The sequence below is a fragment of the Athene cunicularia genome (assembly GCF_003259725.1).
Source record: "Athene cunicularia isolate RWA chromosome 20 unlocalized genomic scaffold, athCun1 chr20_part1, whole genome shotgun sequence".
NCBI lineage: Eukaryota > Metazoa > Chordata > Aves > Strigiformes > Strigidae > Athene > Athene cunicularia.
The window spans coordinates 7,274,527-7,281,360 of record NW_020799125.1 but is presented as its reverse complement, the minus strand read 5'-3'; positions in this window follow the sequence as shown (position 1 = coordinate 7,281,360).

The following is a 6,834-nucleotide window of genomic DNA, read 5'->3' as shown; positions in this document are numbered from 1 at the left end:
GCCCTCGGGGTCGCCCAGCCCGGGAGCCGCGGAGGTGCCTGCGCCTCCTGTCCCGGCGCCTGCCTGGGCAGGGACGTGCGAGGCGCTCCCCTCCCGCCCGGCTCCGGCTCGCCCTGCTCGCGATGCGTGACTTATTTTTGGAGAGAGCGGGGTGTTCGCGTTCCCTCCGGCTGAGCAGGGCCTGCTCTTCAGGTCTCCCCGGTCTGGGATGCAGTGTTGGATAAAGTTGAGCTAGTGCTGAGCTCCTGAACAGCTGAATAAGTGTTCCATGACTATGTGCTGCTGCTCTGTTACTTGTTTTTTGTGGAAACCAAGTCTGCTGGTGGCTGTAAAGTCAGGCTCAGAGCACTGATGTGATTAAGTGGAAGGATGCTTATTTTGAGCGAGGCTCTTCGGTGCGGTTAGTTACCGGAGTCTAGCTGCTCAGCTCAATCAGGATGGTGACAGCGGTGATCCTGCACAGCACTGTCGCTGTCCTGGTGATGGACCAGGGACACTTGAGACCCCAGAAGGTAAAGAGGGAGGATTTGAAGTTGCACTTTGTAGGCTGAGATACACCCCACCCCTCCTAAAAAAAAAAAAAAAAAAAAAAAAAAAAAAAAAAAAAAAAAAGGAAGACTTAAAACACCGAAGTAGAGAGCATTTGGGAGTATTCCCCCTTCTGACCTGTAGGTAATTCCTATCCCATTTGAGCCTGGTGGTGATGTAAAGTGAACAACATTCTCTTTGGGTAGATTATTGAAAATTTTCTCTTGTCAAGATAAAAGACACTCCTAAATCAGTCTTTAAAACAGCTTTCCCTCACCCCCATCCTTCATGTTGTCAGTAAAATGTTGATGTGATTTATTTTTGTCTCCAAGAAAAAAAAGAATGGGAAACTTACTCAGTTTTGCTATTCAGAGAAATTTTTTTCCTATGCCTCTCCCTTGACATCATCACTCCATCAATTTAATCTCTCCATATGTGGTTATCTATGATTTGCAGTAAGTCAGGCCACCTACACACATCCAAATCTTGGGATCTTTGATTTGTTTTTCTGTTCAGCATTTTCCAAGAGATGATATAATGCTTAGTCCATGATACCCACATAATTTTCATGTGGTTAAACCGCTGACAGCTTTTGCCTTCCTTCTGGATTAAGAGCTACTTTATTAGTCATCTACACATCTATAGTGGGCCAGAAACAAGTATTGTTAATGCTATTAACGATTACAAAAATGCATTTTCAAGCTTGATTAAGATGACTTTTCAAAGTGAACTACTTGGTAGAGAATAAATTTGATTAAAGTTCATGTCAGCTGGATTCCATTGTTTTATCAAGTGTCACTCATGCTGGTGTCAAATAAGAAATAGAGACCTGCCAATTGATAAAACAAGTTTCCTGTATGGCATTGTGTGGTAGGCTATGTATTTTTGTAACTGAGTGCCAAGCCAGTTCTTATAAGAAATACAGAAACAACTTGTGTTCTTTGCTACTTGCAAGTCATTCTGTTTCCTTCAGGCATCTTCAGCTAAAGGAACATTTTTACTACTGATCTCTCTTGATTCTTGCACATTATTGGTAGCTTGCTCAAAGCAGCAATAAAATTTATGTCTTTTCCTGCTTGGGTATTAATCACAGCTTTTGTGGAAGCATCTTCTTAAGTCTCTCTTCCTGTGGGCCTTGCAATGCTAGCTCAGCTCTGTCACATATCACAGTGTTGTGGAAATCAGAAAGAGAGCCTTCAGTTCCTTTTCACAGACAGTTGCCTTTGTTCTGGATTTTTCAAGTTTTGTAATTAGCAGTAACAATTTCCTGTAGCTTATAACTCCTAATTTTCATTATGATTTTAAATTTTATGTAGCAGTTGTAGCACATGAGACTATGATAATGATGAATGCAAAATAAGATATTTGTATAGTCCAGTAGAAGACTTTGGTAAGTGAAAGCTTTCAAGCCTATGCTTCATGACATTTTATTATTCTGGCTGATTTGAATGTATCCTCAAAATAGCTCTGAAATACTTTAGTTTTACTATTGAAATACATTTGCTGCTGTTATTTTTGTTTCCCTTTATACACTGATTGTTTTCCCTTTGTAGGGCTTTTTTTTCAGTATTCTGAAGCTGGCATAGGAGGACATCATACTGAAGAACCTGTTAATTTTCAGCAATATTGAAATGTTCCTGCTGGAGTCTCATGTTATAAAGAGTTGTGTGGTTTTCTGGTTTCACTATTTTTGAAGTTTTCTGTGCCTACCTTTTCATTTTAATGACATGCTAGGTAGGAGAGCACTTCAAATCCCAACAAAGGCAGCTTAACTTTCTGTGTGAAAGTGGAAGGCTTTTTGGAAAACTTTGTCTAAGAGATTCATGCTGAATTTTCTTTTTTCATGTTCCTTAATGAAGTGGGATAAGTTAGAACACAGTATTCATATTGTGAGCCTGGAAAGTTGATATAAAATACCTGACCCAAATCTTTTTATCAAGGAGTGAGTTTGGTATTAAAAAAAAAAATCTTGGGAAAAGGGTGTAAATTGTTACAAGGTTGAATGGGAGCATAATGCTGAGGCAAAATAAAGGAGTAGTGGTAGGAGTAGTTACAGAAGTTTATCTTATCTCAGGCTTGGAGTAAAGGGGGAGGAGATTGCTGTCGAGAAACAAAGACATTTAAAGGGAAGTGGTGAGAAAAGGATATTACTATGGGTACAATATATACTACATAAAAGAAAGTCTGAAAGGAAAGCTAACCTCAAAGCTAGCTTGTGTATTTTTCCCTTCAAGTTGAAAAATGAAGTAATGGTTTTAATTTTGTTCTGTTTTGTTTTCTTTCCATAAATGAACAGGAGAATCAACAGTGGATATATGGGAATATTAAAATGCCATCTGGAAGTGGTGCTGTTGTGCCTTTGGCTAAAGTTTCACGATAACACTGCCATTGAAAGATCCAACGTGTGTCTTTCTCTTGCTACCTGTTTTCTTTGTCAGTGCTAGCTTTAACATGGCTGTGTAATAAATTGAGTCCAAAAACTGATCTGAGCTAGAAAGATATGGCAAAGAAATTAACAGTTTTCAACCCAGAACAATTTCCTGATTCATTCCACTGTGAATGTCTGTCCTCTCACATGCAAAGGGGTTGGCTTTAGGGGCATAAGTGAGTGGTGGAAAAGGTAGACTACTTTCAATGACAATGCCAGCTTATATAATTTTAAAGTGGTTGTGAAATTACGGTCTTAACTAACAACCACTTGTCACCCCGTGTTTACGTCATAACTTTGAAGCGTGTTTGGTGGGTTTTAGTTCAGATCTTTATGATAAATATACAGTGAGTTCTTTAATCACCTGGAAGGAGCTCGTATGGTGTATTTAGTAAGTACTTACAGATGATGGTAAATATATTGTTGATACTGCAAGTTGCAACAGGATCCTCTTAACCATTTCCAAAGGTGTCTTAAATACACCGAGCCCTTAGAATTTTGGTTTTCTCTTTTGCAATTTATATGGATCTGCTAAGTATTTGCAGTTGAGTCATTTTTAAACATTTTGGCTTTTTTTTTATGTCTAGTGTTCTTTTATAGTAGTATGCCTTGAAGAAATAGTGTTAAGTGGCTTGTTTGCATCTATTTTATATTGTTTCTTACTGTTGTCTTCTGTTATGTTTCAGGCTATGTAACTTCAGAGTAAAGATTAAGGACTGTGAATCTGTTTTGAATTAACTTATTCTTGGTGGTGTCAATAAACTTTGCTTCTGTCCTCTAACGCATGCTACTCCAATGTTTCAATCTTTATGAATCTGATGAATGCAGGACGCTCATGGTAGATACTAGAAGGGCTAATAATGTCAGGAAGCTACCTGCCTGAAGCATGTCTGCAGGCTTTGTCAGAGCAGGACAGTAAAGCTTACACCTAATGCAACTTCTTTTAAGTGGATGTTTCCTTAATGCTTCATCTGTCAAATGGGTGGAATTTACACCTGCTTTACAGTCACACATTTAATGATTGCTGCCATTAAACAGCCTTTTCAAAGCTGTAAGTTTGGTATCAGTTTTGGACTGTCTCCTTAAGCCAACTGTGCTTGTCCTGAACATGTGGCTACATTAGTGGCTCCAGGCCTGTGAAGCTGACTGCACAGGCTTGCCAAGAGATGTCTGGAGTTTGATAGAATTGTTCTACAGGCCATCTGATGCACCACCCACTGAGATTGCTCTGCTGTAAAATAACACTTTAAAAAGCTAACAATTGTTTCTCTGCCTTATGAAAACTTCAAGAAATCAGACTCAATACTTACAAGTTCTTCACAAATTAAATGTATTATAGGAATGTGAAATCACTGAGACCTCTTTCTTATTTGAAAAGAATACATCTTTCAGTTCTTCAGCAGTGATCTTTCCAGAGTTCGTCTATATGAAGTGGGGGAGGAAGAGTGCTCCCTCTTTCTGAGGAAAAATTAGATGTGGACATTCTGTTCCTTACTGAAGCATGCAAAGGAGCAGCAGAAGGAAAACAGCTTTTCCACACAGAAATCTTTACTTCAGATAGACATGGAACAGATTGTTAGGAGATGTAAACTCATGTTAGCACCACTAAAATCCACGCATTGATTTACAGCATCTATGGATCTCTCCTGATGAACCTGTGGTTTATAATGTGTCTTGAGGTTTCTTCTGTCCAGATATGTACACAAAAAAAAGAGGCAGTAAAACTATTGTGGGTAGGTTTTAAATCCTGTATAAGTGAAGTTACAGTGTGAATATAGTGTTATAGTTTATGCTACCATGATGACTTCACACAAGGATTCGTGAGACATAAGCATTTTAGGAAATAACCTGAATAGGCTGAGAGGTATGGTCACTAAACTGATGAAGATACCAGCTGGTAACAATTTCCCTGAGACAATACATACCAGTCTTACCTCAGTGCTGCTCCAGCATTGTTGCAGAGCTTTTGGGCCTGAGCTCTTACCTGCAGTCTACTGAACAGGTATTTATCCTCAGCCCACATTATGTCTTTTAGATAGATATATATATATATACACACACATACATGTTTGCCTTTGTGAAAACAGCTGCAATTTCTTCTTCTGTGTGCTTAAGGCTTTTTTGTTGTTCTTCCTTTCATCTTTATGATAGCATAATCTGTTATTTCTAGTTTTTCAATCACTGTACTGGAAGTGAATAGGAGTTGAGTCTTTCCCAGCTTGCTGGCCTAGAGTAGCACACTTGCTTTACATGGTGGATTTGGTCTCCTGGGTTCATGTAATTGCTCCCTGGATGACTTCTAGCAGCCTTTTTCAGAACACCCCTTCTAGGTATTCTGAAAGTATATTCTGAGTATTTTGTTGCCCCACTAGTGTTTTTCTTTTGTTCTCTCTGGTTCTCTGGCAAAATGCCTTCCCTATTGCCGCCTTAGTGTTGGTGCAGAAGCTGCCTCCAGGAATACCTTCATAGCTGAAATCGTACTCTCAAATCTGTTCTGTTGCAGAAGTTGGCTGCAAATGAGTCTCCAGAGGCCTAACACCACCTCCTTTGAGCTGGAAAGTTGACTGAGGCTCTGTAGAGAATGTTGTTTGCTCCATTTATGTGGAATAGGTTTCATAAAGGAGGAGATACATGCCAGTAACCATCTTCAGTCCATGCAAAGCACAACCTCTGGGGTGAATTTATGTTGTATGCTGCTCTTAACATTTGCTTCAGTCTAAATCAACTAAATTTACTAAATCAAGAGGCTAGTATTTTCCATTCTACTCCTTGCTGACAGTGCATTTGTCTTACCTATTCTTCCTCTTCCAGCACCCTTTCTTCTGTCTAATGCCTTTGTGTGAGAGCAACTCCTGTTGCTATGTTGTTCCAGACGAGCGATTGTACCTGTTTTGGGAAGTCCTTGGGCACTTTTAAGAATGGCAAAAAAAATCCTAGAGTTAGCCCAACTGTGGGATTGATAACTACAATTTGAATTTCAGAGGTGACTCAGGTTTCCCTAATTTTAGTACCAGGTGAAAGGATAATAAACTGTATTTAGGAACAAGATAATTCCTTACAGCCCAGATGAAAAATGATATAAAGAGGTCTGCTAAGGCAACTTTTTGCTCTTGTTCTGATTTTATGATGACCATTTAAGTGAAGTGGCCCCAACAAATGGGACAATTTCTCTTTGGCTTTATTAAAAAAAAAAAAAAAAAGTTTTCATCAGGTTCATTGTTTTAATAGTAGCTGTTGAGGGGTTTTCCTGGAGTTTTAAATATGGGCTCCTTTTGTGATATGGGAAAACCATTTCAGTGGCTGTCCAAAACTGCCCTCCTGAGCAGCTCTTGTTTCCGTTTGTAGTGTTCTCTCTGATTCAGAATAGTCAAAGTGGTTGGCTGGGATTTTTTTTTTTTTCTTTTAGGTATTTGCTAATGGGTTAGGTTTTTTGGGGGAGTTAACCATTTTACTGTCAGTGAATAATGTGGGCTGTAACTTCAAATTGACTTCCATAAATCCCACTTTGTTGTTACATCCAAGTGCAAGTGTTAGTATAAACTTTTTCTGCCTCAAAACTTGAGCGAGATGCTTGGCAAGGAACTTTTGCTGAAATACGCATTGACATTACAGGTTTAGAAACTTGCTGGCAGAAAACTCGTCGTGAGATCTAGAACTTGAAATCCGTGTGGAGGCAGTTGTTGGGGACACCCCTCACCGCCGTATGGGTCGCCTCCTGGAGCCTCCCAAGTTTTGCGTTTCTCAATATAATGAATTCTGTGCATTTGGGTTTTGAACTTTTGGGGTTGATGATACGGTGGTTGCCTAAATATTCCCCAGCTCGGCTTGGGTTCGGCAGCTGGGGTCGGCAGAGAGGCGAGGCGAGGCGGCGGGGGGGC